Genomic DNA, 19,084 nt, shown 5'->3' with positions numbered 1-19,084 from the left:
TCGATAGGAAGAATACCGTATCTTGACACGAAACCCGAATAGGATGAAATGATCTGGCAGCATATGTGTCCTCCAAAAATCGCCACATATTTTTGCAAAAGCAAGGAGCGCTCTGCTAGCAATGACCTAATTACTAGCATAAAAGCTGCGTATCTGACAAAGGGGAAGAAAGGACCCACCGCTTCATACATAATTTATTAAGATTTCCCACAGCATTCAGGTTAAGTCGTGGACCCAAGCACCTCTTTGTGACGTTAAATAAATCTGTGAGAAGTCAGCGGATCCCAGGGCGCGCCGAGGGCGCAGCGCTGCCCCCCGAGCGCTCCCGCCGGCCGCCCACCCGCGCGTCCCCCGCGCTGCGGCAGCGGAGGCGCCGCCGCCGCCCGTCCCTAACAAAGCCGGGCCGGTGCCACCCGCGGGCAGCGCCTCGCCGCCCCGCATGGGGCACCTCCATGGCTCTGCCCGCACCGAGACCCGCGGCCGCCGCCGCTCCTCTTCCTCCTCCCGCTCCTCCCAGCCCCCGAGCCCGCGCAGGGGCTCCGCAGGGCTTTGTGCCTCCGGCCGGCGCGGCGCACTGCGCTCGGTCTCGCCCGTGGCGGCTCCCCGCCGTGCCCGCCCGCCTGTCCCCGCGACTGCGGGGCTCCCCTCCTTGCCGCCAGAAAGCTCCTCTTCGCACCCCCCGTTTTTTTGGTTCTTCTTTTTCGTTTTCCGGGGGGAGGGGGAGGGGGGGTGTTGTTTTTTTCTTTATCCCGCGAAAGCGCTTCCTCCCCCCCCCCCCCCCCCCACCCCTGCCCGTCCCGGGCGCGGCGAGCCTCGCCCGCGCGGGAAGCCGCCGCCGCCGCCGCCGCACTCACCCCATGGCCGCGGCCGCCGCGCCTCCATCCCCGCGCCAGCGCCCGGCCCCGCCCGCGCCACCGGCCGTGCCTGCGCCGCGCGCACGGCGCGGCCCCGCGGGTCACGTGTGGCGCGGCCAATGGCGCGCGCGGCCGCCCCCGCCCCGCCCCGCCCCGGGCGGAGCTCCGCGCGCGGCCCCGGCGCTGCCCGAGCGCCGCACGCCGAGCCCGCGCCGCGCAAAGCCGCTCCCGGCCGCTCTCCACCCGCCTGCCCGCGGAGAACGTTTTACGTTTTTCATGTAGAAATGAAACGAGGTTCTGCGTGTAGTAAGTAGCATTAAAGCTGGTACAGCTCACCTAGAAATAAATTGAGACATTGCTTATTAAAAAGGAAGCAGGAAGTGTGTCCTTCAAGGGTATCTCAGATTTCTCTGCGGTTCAGCAAAACATTGTTTTCATGTGCTTTTCAGATATAAAGTTGTTACTGAATAACAAATCAAATATATTTAACATTTAAGCGATGTTAAATAAGAACAATAAGTACCACTTGGAAAAAAAAATCTAAAAGACAAATGAATTTATGAAAGAAATCAATTTCTGAAACTATTTTATAATCTCCTTTCAGAAATTATCTCTCTCCAAGGTAAGGATGTAATAACGTGTTCACGAGGATGACTTAAAACCTCACAGAAGCACACTACTGAACTCCAAGACACAGGAGAATTTAAGCCATATTTCAGCTGTGTTTGTTTTTCACTTTAAAAACAATTATCCATATAACAGGTACTATAGGAATATTTTTAAAAGTTTTGATATAAAAGTCAGCTTTGCAGAAACAGCACAATATTAAACCTTTTAAATCCCCTAGAATGATTCAAGAATAGCTCTATGGGCAGTGTGACCCACCTCAACAAAATAGGGCATGATAAAAGACTTCTGAAAAGGCACAGTGGTTCCTCGTCTAGAGCAGAACAGTACCCTTCCCTGTGGTATGTTACATTAATTATGGAGTTATACGCTTATACAAGGGGACATGAGGATAGGTAACTCATTAAAAACATATGTCCTGATATGCCTTCTTATAATCCTTCATTCTGCTTATAATAATCTTTTTTATTTGCATGAGACAAGCAAATATGTAGGACCTCATGGTTGGGATGAAATTAAATTAAAGGCACTGCGGGCCTGTGCATGCATGTGAGCAATTGCACCACACATTACTTAAATGCTACTAATTTCATTTGAGCTGTTTCCTCACATGTCCTTTTTCCAATCAGAGAAGGCAACAATCCACACTCAGAAAAGATGCCCTTTACTAGATAACCTTTTATCAAACATCTTCATGATTAAGAAGATGGTGACACGTCATTTGCTACCTTCAGGATAGTTTTGCACAAAATTCTGTCTAACTTCACCACTCAGGCTAACTGCAGAGGTACTGTCACTTCAGCTGTTACGGTAAAACACTTTAAGCCAAAGTTAAGTGGGCCATTAGTCAAGAGTGTTCTAGGCTTTATGATTTTTTTGGTATAAAGTTTCTATAAATTACAGTAATTGTTGACATCATATGGTTTATGGTGGTTTATCATCCACTTGATTTCATTTCACAGCAACCAAGTTCATCCTCCCTCAGCTGTAACAAATTGTCACAGTACTCTTAACAGATCAAATTTTAGAACCTAGTCATTAGACCTAAAGCCATCTTACTTGATATCTTAGTGATATACACCACTGCTCCACCCCTCAGAAAAGCACACCAAAATGCTCCCAGTTGTTATTGTGAAGCTCTCTCCATCCTAAAATTCTTTATGTTAGTGTAAGGGTACATTCAAATAAATACAGACACCACTCAACACCTGAGTTATCAGTTAGCAAATTGTTGCAATAGGAGTTACAGCTTAACCCCAAATCAGGATGCTCCTGTAATAGTTTTAAATCTGAAGAGTGGCAAGTGTTCAGAAGTAACAAGTGCCAAACAGCCTGGAACGACTACGTGTGCAGAGATGACACCAGAGAACCAAATAAACTGAAATACTGTGTACTTTAAAACTAAATTCCACACTTAAAAGTGAAAAACTAAGTTTTGAGAACCCAAACCATGTGTACTAAAGATGGAAGGCTACATAATGTATTTATTTACACACACCATACTGTATTTTCTGCATTTTCATTTTTAATCTGAAAAACGAACTGTAGTTCCCACTACGTGAAACGATTTTTGCTACTGCTGGTACTGGTTAATCCTTTTTGAGTCTGGGAGTCACAATCTGAGCAAATTCACTGCTCTGTAGCCTGAAGTCCCACATTTATTTGCAGAACAAGCAGAAACACAAATTCTTGAATGCTTTCTGCCAAGATGACAGCTGAGTGGGTGGGAAAAACCCTTCCCTTCCTCCCTCATGGTAATGCCCATTCTATTATGATTTATAAACATGGCAGCTTATGGTCTGTGTCTGTGTCACATGTACTTGCCTCTGCAACAAAATCCAATATTAAGTCAAATTCAGTTTAATAAACAGCATGCTTTGACCCTTCCCATATTGCATCTTTCAGTGGTGTCAAACCACTGCTATACAGGTGAATATATTCCCTCAAAACTGCTTTCGATGTCCAGTACTGGATTTTCTTAATAAAACTGATACCAACAAAAGACTGTTTGAGAAAAAAAAAAAAAAAAAAAGGTCAGGCTCTCAGGAAAAAAGAAATGAATTTTATAGGAAAAGGTCTTTAGACTAAGCTTATTTTTGGCTAGTTATTTTCTATCTGGCAGATGGAACAAGATGACTTTTTCATTCTTTGAAAGAAACCATTACCAAGACATACTTAGCAATACCTGCAAGATATTACATAAACCCACTCTTTTAAATCTATCAGAAGAGTCAATTCTCTGCATGAATCCATGTAAGCTATCAAATCCAAAGGATAGAAAATTTTAGTATCTAAAGATACTTGTTCAGTTTCAAATTACTTCTGTGATTTTGGACAAGATCCCTACAGCCTACTTAGCCCAGCATTCTCAAACAGTCAGATGAGAATTTGGGTCCAGAAATGGAATTGGCAGTATTTTTTAGGCAATTTTTGATGCAACCTATATGGTACATGTTTCCTATTGCATTTATAAAAATATTGAGACCAAATGAAACTGTCATTAACTGTTACAACCCACTACTAAGTAGTGCTAATTAGAATCTCTGAGAAGATTAAGGTCTAAATTTTTGAAAACATAAGGTCCATCCCCCAAAGTATCTATTTGCCGCATAAAATCATGACTACTACAACAGAAAATGCAAGAGATTTTCTGGTTTTAGATAGCTGGCTCATAAATAGGATAATTCTCTCAACGTTTGCAACTTCACCCTCTGCAGCAATACTCTTCTTCCTAGAAACTTTTCACTATCTAATATATTTAAAATGATTGATATTTCATTATTAGTCATTGAACATGCACAGAACCACCTACCTCAGAAACCCTGGGCAGGGAGCGATGGGTAATGAACTAAGTTCTCTCTCTGGTGCCAGGAACTATTTTGGCATTACTTGCAAATGTGAAACAGTAATGCTGCTGAGAACTTGCCTTCAGAATTTTCTAATGCGAGACTTAGGCATTGGCTTATATTAGACTGCACTTTTAAAAAGATGGTACTTTGCAGATTTCATTAACAAAATAAACTGAAGACATTTCACATCTATTTTACATAGACAAAAGTTTCATCTCAATACAGGACTCAATGACAAATTTTAGCAGCTGCTGTAACCAAAGGTTGTCTTGTGCCTTTCAACTTTACATGGGGAAAAAAAAAACCATCAGTGAAGCTGAACATTCTCTTTGTTCCTTATTTTCTTTAGTACTGTGAAAGTACATTCACATCTCTCACGACCACATGAAGACCAGGTTTCCTCTGAGGTCTGTCCTTACCATGTGACCAGGACCAGTGAAAATTTGCATATACACACTTGAGAAAACTCATAGCTTGATCCCACTGGCATTACTATCACTGTTCTGGCCATTAAGAGCTGTAGCCCTGCTTTCTCCATCATAATTCTATCATATATGTTGCATATTATTTCCCCAACTATAGAAACTTCCAACTATAAGCATTAGAAAGGTCATCAGAAAAACTTTTCTTGAGGATCAAGAACCTAAAGGATTGCCTTTCTCATGCAGATGAAGAAAGAATGAAGAAAATAACTCTATTATTGTTCCCAATGCATCATCCAGAATGCATGCAGTAATCCTACAAAACCAAGAATTTTCTGTACTGAGAAAAGATTTTCTACTATACTAATGTACTAAATTCCACTTTTTTTTTTTTTTTTTTCCCTGTCCAGGAAGCTGTGCTACCAGTTCCTGAACTTGAGAAGACTTTTCCATAAGCAATGAAGCAATGACAAGGTCTGTCCTTACTCGTCTGTGGGGCCAATTAACTACCCCACAGACATGTACCATAACCTAAATGAGAAAAGCAGAAAAATGCATGCTGTTTAGTTATTTTGTAACTAAGTCAGAGGTACAGAAATACATTACTTGCTTTTTAAATCCTTTACTATTTAATGCTCTCTACTGTTTGCCAATTCCTTACTTTTGTCCAGAAGTAGTCTGCTCTCTGGGGCATCTCCCACTCATACTTTATTCCCTCTCACTAAGTTTTTCCATCTGCATGAAGCTTTCTTGCTTTAAATAAAAAAAAAAAAAATTAAAAAATCAAGGAGAAATACTGCTTCCTCACATCTGTTAGCTCTAGTGTGGAGCCAGAGCCCAGCCTGCAATACTAGTCACATTTTCTAAAAACAGTAAAGCAATAATGAAGAATTTGTTTAGAAAACCATTAATCCAGTGTATTTCATCATCCACTCTTCTATCTCAGCTACATAATAAGCACCACCTGACACAACTTTGTGTCACATTTCCTATGATTTCCTCCTCCACTAATTAAGAACATCACACTATCCTGGCATTATATCACTTCATTTCCTCTGCTGTAGCTCTTTCAGGCTTGTTAGGTAGTTTACTGTATCTGCATCCTGTAATTTTCACTTCTTGCTTCATGGATGGTGCTTATTCAATCCACTAAATGGCTCAACCTTTGAAGAAATTTGGAAGCTGATTTTACAGATGTGACCTAGGAATCTTGTCTGTAATGTGCAGAAAGTGAGTTCACAGTGGTCAGATAAAGAGCTGACTTTCAAGTGTAGCTTAGCCCACTGACCAGACTGTGTTGGTATGTGCCAACCCACTCATTCCAACTGCTTATCCAATGAATTTGAAAACTTGTAATTGCACCTTTTAGCCCATCACTAATTCTGTTTCAGTAGTCTGTTAACGGTATTGAAGGCCAAACATCTTCAATATAAAAGCCCTCAGTCGGGATACCTCAGGGATTCTCTGGTGATTATTTTTCAGATGGAAGGTTATTCCTAGAGGACTTTTTTTCAGTAATACATACTTTTTCTCTTTTCTCCACTGGGGCCACAGACTAGAAAAATACATTTAAAGAAAGATAAAAACCAGCATATTTTCCCATGTTTCTGGGGAAGTGTCAGACTCTGGATCTGTCTGATGGCAGATCTGCACTGAGTGCACACTTGGAACACTTGCAGTGGCCTGGGTTACAAGATAAAGCACTATTTTGCAGATTCTTCGTACATTAACCATAAGAAGGCACAGTACTCACATGACACATGGATGACTGCGTGTCAAGTGGATGGTTAAACTCAGTTTTTTGTTACACTGTGGTTGACAGAGGTCTCTGCTAAAAGATGGATGCTACATGGCTACATGTAAGCTTTATAGTGACCAAGAGTATCCCAGAATTCTACACCACTCTGACAAATCGAAGCTCTATCAGTGGATTATTTACCTTTTTCTTCACAATCTTCTTTTCAGTCCTCCCTTTGTTCAGTTTGAACCAGATGTTCTTAATGCAAGAGCTGATTTCTTGTAAGCATTCTGACATTTTAGTAGTAATAAATCAGTTAGCTGAAGGTCATCTATTTAGCTAAAGGTCATCAATACGTTTTTTGCCAACGGTATTGAAAAGGAGGGAAAGTTAATTTTTGTGGAATCCTGCAAGCAACGACCTTTTCCAAGAAACATACATTAACCGTGACCATTCTTCAAGTCTACTAAGATTAAAAAAGTTCCCGCTAGACACAAGTTTCATAAAACCCACCACATTAAGAAAGGCTTTGACTAGATCTAGAAACACAAAGATCTTGCTAAGTCATGGCTGTGAGTTCTCTCACCATAATTAAAATATTTCGAACACTTAAGATTAAGGCTCAAGCCTTAGAGGCTCTTAGGTACAACAGGACAACTGTATCAAATCAATCTAGAAAAACTATCATTTACACGATAAAGTGCTGGCAAGAAATCTGAGGACACATATATCATACTCAAAGATATATAAAAAAATTCCACATTTCAGTACATAAAAGTAATTACTGGGGAGTTTGAAGAAAGACCACAAATAAAAATGGCTTGTCAAGGAAGATTTATACTGTATGGCTTTAGGAGTGCAACTTAGCTGGTTTAGAAAAAAGTAGGCTGTTTTTTATCATTGTATACTGAAAATATTTTTAAGTGTCACAAGTTTAAAGAGATCCATCAGCACAGATCAGACAAACTGGAAATGAATTTCTCAACATTGCTGCAGTTAATCAAATCACAAAAGTTCAGTAGGAATTAAGCCCACAAGTTGAGACAAGGTATTTCAAAAAATACCAACTTTTACTGTTCTACAGCCTCTAATGTAAGGGTCACACTGAACAGTGCTGGGATCCACTTCAGGACTGAAATACATGGAAGTTTACAACTCAGTTAATTCAGAATTTAATTCCTTGCAGTGTGCATATACTCATAATGTCTTGGAAAAATTATAATAAGTCTCACACCACCAAGACTGAGCTGATTGCTTGGTAAGGTTAAGAAAGAAAATCCCCCAGTTAATTTCTCAGGACCAATACAGAACTTCACCATTAATTGATTTCTGTGCATGCAAAGATGAGCTGTTGTGGGAGGTAGCACTCCCGCGGAAGGAAAAAAATTAACTATCTCAGCTGAAAACCAGGACAAGAATGGACTTGTGCTCTTAGGTAGCACAACCCTCCAAGACACCTGGCCAATATGTAGTTTTTCTGCTCACTGCCATATTAATCATTGCAAATAATGATTCATGTCATATTTTTGGGTTAGCTTTTGTTTTGGAAGCATTCTTATTCTCTTCAGCTTATTTATTCACCATAAAAATGTGTCATTGGATGATTTGGGTCTCACTCCCTTAGGGAATTTCTCTTACACAAGCCTCTAGGCAATGGTGGCATACTAATTTCTTCCCCTCCTCATTTGGCACACCATTTAGTCAGTTTATTGAAAGTTAAAAATACACAGCCTCAATTCAAAATATGTGTGGCTGGTGTGGGTGCTAGGAGTTACATTTTTCTGTTGGGGTTTTGAATGAATGACATCTTTAAATATTAATTTCAGTAACACTAGTGAAGGGGAAAAAACTTTTTTTCCTTTCAATGGAGAGAGAAGTGTTTTTATAAAAGTCTGAGAAATCAACAATATTTTATTCTCATAATAATGAAGATCCAGCTTACTGACTAGCCAACAGGGGATAAAAATTCAAGCTGCTCTGCCCAGTATTCAAGCAGCATGAATACTTTTTAAAAATTAATCTACCTGCAGAGTAGAAAAGGAATACAAATTTGAAATATTCATTGTATTTCTAGACAAGCTGCTTCCAGTACCAAGCTCTACAACAGTGCTCTGTGATCCACATTTTTAGGAGTCACACAAAACTGCCATTTGGGCCATCTTGGAAATACCATGCATCTTCAAAGTAAAAAAACCAGCATCTGAGACAGCTATTACTGAAAATTTACTACTACCCAAGTTGCTTCAGTACAGTACTGGGAAAAACCAGTTGAAGAAAAGGACTGATATCCATGCCCAGAGCAAATAAAGCGTCAGTGGACTAAAAGAGCAGAAAAAACACATTTAAGTCTGTCAAAAACTGAGAAGGGAGGAATTTCTTGATCTAGATAGAATATGTATTTCAATGCCAGCTTCTTTTCCCAGCTTGAATCCAAGGTCACAAGCTACTCAACCAAACTATTTAAACTGCATGCACTAAATCTTAGAACCCGTAATAGAAATGCATGATTAAAGAACATAATGTTGCAACTCTGCAGAAACAGGTTAAGATGTAACAATTTAAAATTACATTACTGCTGCGCTTTGCATCTTAGATTTTAATCCCTATAGTCATGGGAAGGGAAAATTTTAATTAATCACAACAATCCTTATAAAAGCTCTCCATCACTAAGTGTACTAGAAGACCACTTTTTCTCCTAATACATAATCCAAATATTTCAATCTTAAATGCAAAGACTGAATTTTAAAAACTCTCCAGTGCAAGTTAGCTAGAACACCAGCCCTTAGTCATATTTGACACAAACAGTCCTTCTCAGCATGGATTTGCATTTCATAGATCCATTAGTCTTTATAAATATATTTATTTCTAATCAAGTACAGAATCCCTTGCTAGAGAAATTTGTAACATTTTAATGTTAAAACCCAAACTATTCAAGTTTAAAGTTTGCCTTGCAAACTCAAGTAAACTGAGCAATCCCAAGAAAACTCTGGCAAACAAACATAACACATTCTTTCTACACAAAGAAAAAATCCAAACAGAGTAGTCTTGTTAATGCCTGAAAATTAAGGTAAACTGAGAGCTCAAAAATTTTAAGTATTTCCCACAACAATGAAGGAGTTAATTTTGTAAGCTAATTACCCCAGGTGGCAAGAGAAAGGCAGAAATCTTCACAGTAGGTAATACTTGTCCTAACAAGGAAGAAACAATAGGAGAGATCTCATGCCATTGACAAAGTCCCTTCTGTCACTCAACAGAAAACAAAAGTCATTCTTCAGAAACACAATAGGCAGTAATTGAAATTTTCTTATTCAAGACTACGAATGAGCTGTTGTCACTTCTTTTTTTTTTCTGCTTTACTTGATTTTTTTTTTTGCCCCATCTTGTGACCAGACGAAATTCGTGGGAATTTTGTACAACATTCACTCATGGCACTCATTCATCACATTATCACACACAGGTGTGACTAAAGTCACCTGATGACTGACTCAACCAGAACTGGCCCTGTATGCCCAGATGTGCACCCACCACACAGAAGGGTGGGACAGCGCCTGTGACAGCACACAGCCACTCTACAATGTCCAAGCACTTCCAGGAAAGGTTGGAGTCACAGCGTGACTTCACTGAGTGAGCTACAAGAGCAGGGGCTTTCTAGTCTACACCAGGCTGACACTTTCCCTGGTGTTCTCCTATTTACTGGTTTTTGCCCTTCCTTCCCTGAAGAGCAAATGCTGCCAAGTGCTGTTAGTGAGGCTCATGACAACCTTATTGCCCAATACTGTTCTACACGGCAGGCTTTGAACAGCAGAATTGCTTTAGCACAAAATCTGTGCCTTTTAAGGATTTGAGATTTCTACAACATAAAGCAGTTCTGAAGCTTATGAGGCTTCTAGAGAACAGAAGCAATATAATTATATTTAGAACTTAGAAAACTCAGAACAGAGGCAAGAATGATGGAAAGCATTATCCATCCAGGTTCAGAAATGGTACAGTAAACTTAGAAGAACGCAGACTGAATAAAATAGACAGTTCTTCTTCAGTGAACCAGGTGGTAAACTGCCCACATAAACAGTTACTTGGCACTCTAAAGAACTCCATCACTTCTACGTCACTAGTCAAAAAATTTTCAAACGACAGACACTGGCTAAGGAAGTAGCAGATAAGTACTTTCCAAAGCCACCCATACTCAGAGTAGTTGACTTTTAAGACAAGATTTAATATATTGGCAGAGAGCAAAAATAAAACAGCCACAGCAGCACTATACCTTGAAGGTAGACACATCTTCCAGTATTTTTGGAACAAGTTAAAATATTCTAAACCACCTGAGACTTCTAAATTAGAGAACAGTGAATTACAACCAGGCTTTGTCACTACAACTAGTTTCAAGTCTTCCTTGCTGCATGCATACCAGACTGTCACATGGACTCTTCAGTAGCTTTACATGACTCTGGGCACTATTTCACTTGTGGGGAAAAAAAAAAAGGAAAAAAAAAAAGGAAAAAAAAAGACCTGGAAATCTTGCTCACAAGTAAAATTGAGAGAGTGATTTGGAACAGTATAAAGACAGTCATGTATGGACAACTACTCTTTCATGGAAAACAAAGCAATACACAAATCCACTGGTTTTAGAGGAAGACAAGTTCTCTTTCTCCATTCAATTAATTCTTTTCAGCTTCCAGCACTTGAAACATTTTTTTTGGAAAAAGCTTTATGAATCAAGTCTAGTTCTCAAAGTCTTAATGACATTTAGACATTTAATTAGCAAGCCATCACTTGGACTGGTAACTAAAGCTTTTGTCAGAGACCTAATTCCATGCCAATTCAAACATCCCATTAGTCTTATATTAACTAAAAAGAAGCCTCATAATATTCTGGCTACTTTATTGCACTGGCATGCATTAACACAACAGTGGAATGAATCTAAACAAATGCAAGGCTATATATTTACAGTGTACACATGTTAAATTAACAAAGATGTTCTAGGACAAAAATATAATAACCATATATGTATACGAATTGGTACTCAGGCATACTTTGTGCTTTTTGATACCCTGTATGAAATGTCAGTGACACTCAAGTGAAAAAAAGGGAAAAAAAGAAAAGAGATTGATTTATTTTAAACTGTTTAATTGATTCCAAGCTATGCAATGCTCTTAACACTTTCTAGAGCTCATTCTGAACATATTTAGACACTTATACATGTGAATTAAGTATCATTATGTTGTCATTTCTCCTCTAAGACACGTTCAGTACATTGGATTTCTAAAAAGTTATTAATATATATAACAATACATATAAACAAATAAGCTATATTTGGAATGAAAGAAAAATCACAATGCCCATTTTCATCTCTTATTTCTAATTTAAACCTGTAGTTTTCACTGAAATAACAAAACAAAATGTAGAAAAATGCTAGAGCAAATGCTAGAAATCATTTGCATGCATTCTGAAAGGTTTTTTCCTCGCTTTTGAGGAAACAGAGTCACTGCTCCACTACAATGGGCTAAAATTAGAGTCCTATACAATGAAATGCTTGTAGTTGAACAATTTGAATACTGTGGAACAAAACCCTAATACAGTAATTCTGCTGGAATACAGAGAGGAAGGAAGACTGGTACCAAGAATTATTAAAGAAACAAATATATGAAGAAATTGGGAAGTATTCAGTTGTCTTTAATTCTGGTATTTATAAAGTCTATAAATAAATTCTTTAGTATACTAAAAAATTATTTGTAAAAAGCAGTTTAACTTTGTTTTAAAAAGCAACTGTGTGGAAGGATATACAATCATATATTGGATTTGCTAACCTTGGAATCTCATGTATTTCAGCACTACCTGCTGACACTATCTCCTCAGCAATGACAGGTGACAATTATAGCATCAAAGCTTTTCCTCCGAAACTGCTGACAAATACATTTTTGGTGACAGAAGTAAGTAAATTGTAACATAATCAGCTTTTTTTTTGTTGTTGTTGTTGTTTTTGTTTTTTTTGGTTTTTTTTAATTGGTCTAGATCCTGGTGTATAGCAGGTGCTACACAGCAGTTATTTTTGTTGTACACCACCTGCTGATAGCCAACAACTTTACCCCAACTTCATTCCACATCCAAGTCTTTCATGACTAATACAGAGTAATCAAGGAGACTACTTGAGCCCTTGGATTGCAAATTGTGCGGGGAACAGCTTAGAAAGAATAGAGATCTTAAATGTAGATCTTTCTGAGCAAAAAATACAGACTTTGGAAACAATCTCAGTGAGAAGAGGCAGGCATTTAATTCCAGAAATCCCATTATTCAAAGCATATACAGCGTTTTCTTTGTAGAATGTCTAACTCAAATACCTGTATCTCTCCCTCCACAACACAGCTGAATTTTAAAAGACACAACAAAAAACCCCAAACTCACCCCCAAAAAAAAGAAAAAAAAAACAAAAAGGAAAAAATATTTTAAAAAGTATTGAGCAGTTCAAGACTACTTTGGTCTAGTATTGCTTCTTCTACTATAGTAGAAGCAGCACAGCTACTTATCCCTTTATGGCCTATACTTTGCCCATCATAAATGGGAATTTTTCACTCAAAGAACCTCTAAACATGACAATAAGAGACACTCTTTCCTTTGGGCAAGCATTAGGGGCACTGGAAAGGTACTGGCACAGGCCTGAAAGTCCAAACTTTTCTTTCAGAATGAAAGCTGATTTTTCTTTGTCATGAAAATGAAATCTCTACTTATGTACTTGAAGCTTTAACTGAACAGCAAAATGGTAAGATGGCTAGCATTTTCACTGAAATAAGCAAGTTGCTACAGAATACCAACATTTCAAACCAGGAACTACATCAGCTACAGGAAAAGTATTTTTTACTATAAATAGGCAGGAGGAGTGCAAAGGTCACCCACTTGGACCCTTAAAAGACAGTAAGTAGACTTCTGACAATGTTTCAAAGTGTTGGGCACTAGAATTCATTACTTAATTGCATGAAAAAGAATGAAGGCATATCAAATTTCTGGTCCAGAGAACAAGCTTACATTTTTTTGAATAGTAAAGACCAACATGACCAACCATCCAGATCAATATGATTACCAAAAGACTGCAACACACACAAAAAAAATACTTTCAAATGTGTATTTTCAAAACACATAAAATACACATAAAATATTAGGATGGTGTTTTGGAAACGAGTAACCATGGAAAAGACACATGAAATCTGAGCAGCACTAACCAAGATGGACAGTAGCAGTACGACACTAAGATGTCAGCGACTTGAGACAAAGCGGAAGTTATTTGCAAAACTTGCTTCTGAATTTAGAACTACAAAGACAGCGCTACTATGACCTGTGTCCAAGAGGAACAGCTGAGGAACTCAGTATTTTTATTCTGACACTGTATACACAAAATGCAACTTAATAAAACTAAGAGCTTGTTTGATCAAACTACTTCACTCCATTTCCAAAATAAATGTCTTGTTTCATAGTCTGATAAAACTTAGCCTGTTCCAAAGTATGTTAGACTTACAAAAGCAATGGAGGTAACTCTTGATGACTGAAATTACAATCAACACCACTGCACTCAAAAAATATTGCACTACTCAACAACCTCTTCACAGATAGTTCAAGAAGGCAAGGAATGGATTGCAATACTAAACTGCATCAAAGAAAATAGGCAATTTTTACTCCACTTTTTTCTTTTTTTAATAAAGAAGCACTTAAAATATTTCAATTATCAGTGATAACTGAATATTTCAATGTTTCCATTAGAATGAAAATGAAAATAAAAGCTGTTGCTACATCACACCAGTAGAAGAAACCTTGATCATCTATGAGGGACAAGCAGCATGACTGCTTCTTATAGAACATGAACACATTTTCTCAAATTCTTATACCACAGCATCACAAAACACTTTTCCTATAGCTAGCGAATTACAGGACAATCCTGTTACTAAGTTGGTTTCCAAACAAAGTTATATTTTTTAAAAAAGTCTATGTAGCAGTGGGAGAAAATGTTGTTCACACAGAAGTGTTTGATCCCTGTCCATAACTAATGCATAGTTTTGTACCATATAGTGCTTAGTTAATGATATAACTTTCCAAATAACTTTTCTAATTAATTGTTTTAATTAACTTTTCTCATTTATTGTTTCAATTACCAAAACAGTAATTACCAAATTTAATAATCAAAATTACCAAATTTAATTTTAATTGTTTAAATCCTAAGAAGTGTAAATTTCTAGTCTGTCATCTATCACTGTAGCCAGCACTTAGCAAGGTTTGTCATAGCCTGCTGTTGTGGGAACAGAGTTTGGGAAAATTACTGAAACTCTTCTAAACCAATTCCAATCAACCCAGATAAGCTACAGTGATTTCAGACCTAGGAGGAGGTTAACAAAGCCTAGGAGAGAGACCTATTGCTGAAACTGGACATAGAGTTTCAGAATTTATGGACCACAAGGACATTTTGCAGAACTCTGAAATAAGGAAGTAACAAAGAAAAGTCAGCAATTACATTGAAACCTTCTCTATCTGGGATAAAGACAAAAAAAAAAAAAAAACAACAGTGAAAATGTGGGCTAATTAGGATGAGAAGCAAGAAAGCAATAACCAATAGAAGATAGAACACTAATTAAAGAAGAGAATTACCTTATTTATAGACAATGAACATTAATTTCTTTGTTTGCTACAATGTGTAGCAAAAAGATCTGACAGTGGGTGTGGATGTTGGGCAGAGCTATCCCCATGCACTCAGCAAACTGAGCAATGTTGACTTCCTAACCTAACAAACTGGTTGGAGAGTTCATTTCAATAACATGTCTGAAACAAAAAAACACTTCTAAAAAAATTACAAACTAATCCAGTGTACTCTCCAAGCGACTAAATTCCAATGTCCCAAAATAGGAATCAACATGGTAGGTTTCCTTCCCATTCCATCCTGCATATGCTCCCAAACATAGCCAAAGGTTAATTAATGTTAACTACACAACAAGACTTTCCTAAATGTATGTTCAGAATACAAGTAGTTTGTACACACTATCTGTGAAAAAAATATTACCCTTTTGCATAACAAAGAGCCTGCATATCTGTGAAAAAAAGTTATTTTGATAGGCAGTTCTCTTGTAATAGCATATATGACTGCTTTTTAACAGACTGTGTAAACTTGATCTTCAGGTCTGTGCTGCCAGCAATAACTAAACCTTCCCCTTCTCCTACCTGCAGACAAAAACACTGAAATGGAGGTCTAGCTATAAACTCACCTCAATTTTACCTTTCTCTGCAGCACTAGCTTTTTCGTAGTTTTAAATTGCAATTAAGAGAAACCAAGGAGTCACATGAAAAACAGTATTACTTTCATCAAACTCTGCTACTTGGCAAATGAATAATTTCTGAGAACAGAGATCAGTTTCAAGCAAGAGCTTTCTATGCACACTGAGAAACAACTACCTACAGCAATCAAGAAAACCATCTTTATAATGACTTGTGTAATGAATTGTAGAGAAGGAAGGAGTTTGCAACTCTATCCCAACTGAGAAGGACACAAATTTATTACAAAACTACTTATGAAAAAGCTATTAACTATAAAACCCAAAAGCAATAAACACTTGTCACAATAAAGATCTCTGCACACTACATGCTGTGTTTCTTCACTTCTAGTAACACACTGGAATTTCCATGAAATTATTCCAACATAAACCCACATGACGTATAACAAGTACATTAGACAAATTCCTTATAATAATTTTGATGTAGTAACACTTTGCTCCTATCACTCTGAAGTTTATTCTGTTTCTCCAAGCATAACACAAGCAGCAACATGGAATACAGATCCATTCTGTATATATCTGAACATGAAGTCTTTGACCAAAGATATTCACACAACTTTAGCACAAAAAAAGTCTTTCAAGACACTGATGGGTAATATTCACTGAAGTTATATGGATACATTTAATGTTACAGTACTTTTTATTTTCACCTCTGTGTTGGAACCTCACTTCTTATTTCTGTATCCAGTATATATTATATTTTTATTCACACTCTTACCTTTCCATATTCCCAAAAACAGTTACAAAACAATACATACTAAAATCACAAACCCCAAAACCAAACAATTCAGACATTAGAAGACAAACCAAAATAAGGAGCAGGAATCCACTTCAGCATGTACAATGACAGCCAAAAGTTCTAACCTGACATGCTTACTCAGGCATTCATTTGCCATTTTTAGGATTAAAGAATCATTTAGGTTGGAAAAGACCCTGAAGATCATCAACACCAATAACACTGCCAAGCCATCACTCACTAAACCATGCCCCTATGTGCCACAACTATAAGTCTTTTAACTACCTCCGGGTACTTGGAAATGATAACTTTTTCTTCCACTTTGTGATATTCCATAACTTCCCCTGCTCCAATGCTTGACAACCCTTTTGGTGAAGAATTTTTCCTTGGTACCAACCTAAGCCTCCCCTGGTGTAACCTGTTTTCTCTTGTCCTATCGTTACCAGGCAGAAAGAATCTCCACCTCACTACAACTTCCTCCCAGGCAGTTGTATGATATTCAACTGCAATACAGTTCCCATTAAGCCTCCTTTTCTCCAGGCTACACATCCAAAGTTCCCTCAACTGCTCCTCATTTGACTCGTGCTCCAGCCCCTTCCCCAGCTCCCGTGTCCACCTCTGCACACGCTCCAGCCCCTCAAGGACTTTCTGCTTCACAGGGGCCCACAACTGGGCACAGCACTCCCAGCTGTGGCCGCAGCGCTGCCCAGCCCAGGGGGACGCTCCCTGCCCTGCTCCTGCTGCCCCACTCTTGCTGACACAGGCCAGGACACCCTTGGCCTTCCTGGCCACCTGGCCACACACTGGCTCATGTTCAATTGCTGTTGACCAGCTCCCCCCTTTTCCCACAGGGCAGTTTTCCAGCCACTTTTCCCACAGCCTGTAGAGCTGCAGGGGTTGTTATGACTCAAGGCAGGACTGTGAACTTGCTCTTTTTAAACCTCAGGCCGTTGGCCTCACCCACTGATTCAGCCTGTTCTGATCCCTCTGCAGATCTTTCCAGCTCTCTGGCAGATCAACACTCCTGCCCAACTTAGTGTTATCTGGACTGACTGAGGGAACACTTCATTAAACAGGACTGGTCCCAACACTGGACACTGGGACATCCCACTGGTGCCCAAGCACCAGCTGGATGTAACTCCACTCATCACCACTCTCAGGGTCCAGATGCCCAGACAGTTTTCAGCCGGACACCACATCTGTTCAAGCCATGAGCAGCCAGTTTCTCCAGGAGAACTCTGTGGGAGATGGTGCCAAAGGCTTTACTAGAGTCCAGGCAGGCAACAGCCACAGCCTTTCCCTCATCCACCAAGCAGGTCACATTGTCATAGAAGACCAGGTTGGTGAAGCCAGACCTGCCTTTCATAAATCCATGCCAAGATCCCAGGCAGGCAGGGCCTGATCCCCTGGTCATCCTGCAGACTAGATGGCACTCAGCACAATCTGCTCCATGGTCTGCCCTGGCACTGAGTTCAGGTTGGCAGACCTGAATCAGAAGTCAGCTGTCAGCCTCACTACCTACACAAAGTCCTCAACCCACAAACTCCAAGTTGAGTCTGTAATACAACAAGCCAGTAGGAGCTTGAGGGAAATGCTTCTCATTCATCAGCTGAATTTCAACTTATAGTATGCAAACAAATTTAAATCTTATTCCAAGAAATAGCTACGCACCAAGTACTATATTGAGTTTTATGACTTACTCCACTTAAAGTGAGAGTACAATGAGACAAATTAGGCATATTTTGTAATACACCTAAATTTCTTAAAAAATGTGTTACATCAGAATTTTTAACACTATTCTGTAAGAAAAAGTATTGCTTAGTTCTAAAGAGATTCTTGGCTGAGGGTATTTAAATAGAAGAACAGCAGCAATGCGGATTCTCCATAGCAGGGGTTTCAGAGAAGGGAAAAAGCTCATGTGATCCTGAGAACCTTTTTCCATTAATAAAGAGAAAGCCAACTCACACAATCTATGCTTTCATGATTTCTTTGCACTCTTGTCACACAACAATGAGAAGTCCTAGTTTCCTTCCAGTTCCCTCCACATGCCAGTTACTACAAAAAAAGGCCAATCTACTAACAGCCAAACTCAGCTTTGTGAAACTCAGCACATTTCAGAATCTATTTAAAGCAGCCAACAATCATACCATTAACAGCAAAAGTAAGAGCTTTTTATTGGTATCTGATTACCAGAAAAATAAACAATTTTCACTCTAAGAATTTAATCTACGTATGAAAAGCTAAGTCTTAAGTAATGTTTGAGTATATCATCAGAGTTCTATTATAGGGTAAGAATATAAAGTTTGTATCTTCAAAAAAATCACTGCATTAAGAGAGGCATCGTTATACTATTTTGCACAGCCTAAATTCTTTTTATTTTGAAAATAAAGTCTACATGAATAAGGTTTCTTCATCCACTACAGATTAATATTCTTTCAGCTTATGGTTAAAATACACCCCTGAAGAATAATATGACACCTATGAAAGCGTATCAAAATGCTATTGATACTTAAACTTCAATGCTTTAGTTTAACATTTCCATAGTGAAATCAAACT

The 19,084-nt window shown here is 38.8% G+C and overlaps 1 protein-coding gene and 1 long non-coding RNA gene across 3 annotated transcripts in view; one reads left to right on the top strand and one right to left on the bottom strand.

The window, feature by feature from the left end:
• Window positions 1-19,084, bottom strand: part of APC (APC regulator of WNT signaling pathway) — an 87,647-nt gene that overhangs the window by 64,532 nt on the left and 4,031 nt on the right. The window lies entirely within an intron of this gene.
• On the top strand, window positions 1,069-13,859 carry LOC128782523 (uncharacterized). Of its 2 annotated transcripts, XR_008428829.1 has the most exons (4): window positions 1,069-1,160; window positions 5,163-5,226; window positions 12,317-12,417; window positions 13,167-13,859. It is a non-coding gene; the product is annotated as an uncharacterized LOC128782523 (long non-coding RNA). The 2 variants fall into 2 exon arrangements; XR_008428828.1 differs by lacking the exons at window positions 12,317-12,417; window positions 13,167-13,859 and having other exon boundaries at window positions 5,163-5,370.

The sequence above is a fragment of the Vidua chalybeata genome, chromosome Z (genome assembly GCF_026979565.1).
Source record: "Vidua chalybeata isolate OUT-0048 chromosome Z, bVidCha1 merged haplotype, whole genome shotgun sequence".
NCBI lineage: Eukaryota > Metazoa > Chordata > Aves > Passeriformes > Viduidae > Vidua > Vidua chalybeata.
The sequence above is the reverse complement of the archived record's forward strand: the minus strand, read 5'-3'. Positions and strand labels throughout refer to the sequence as shown.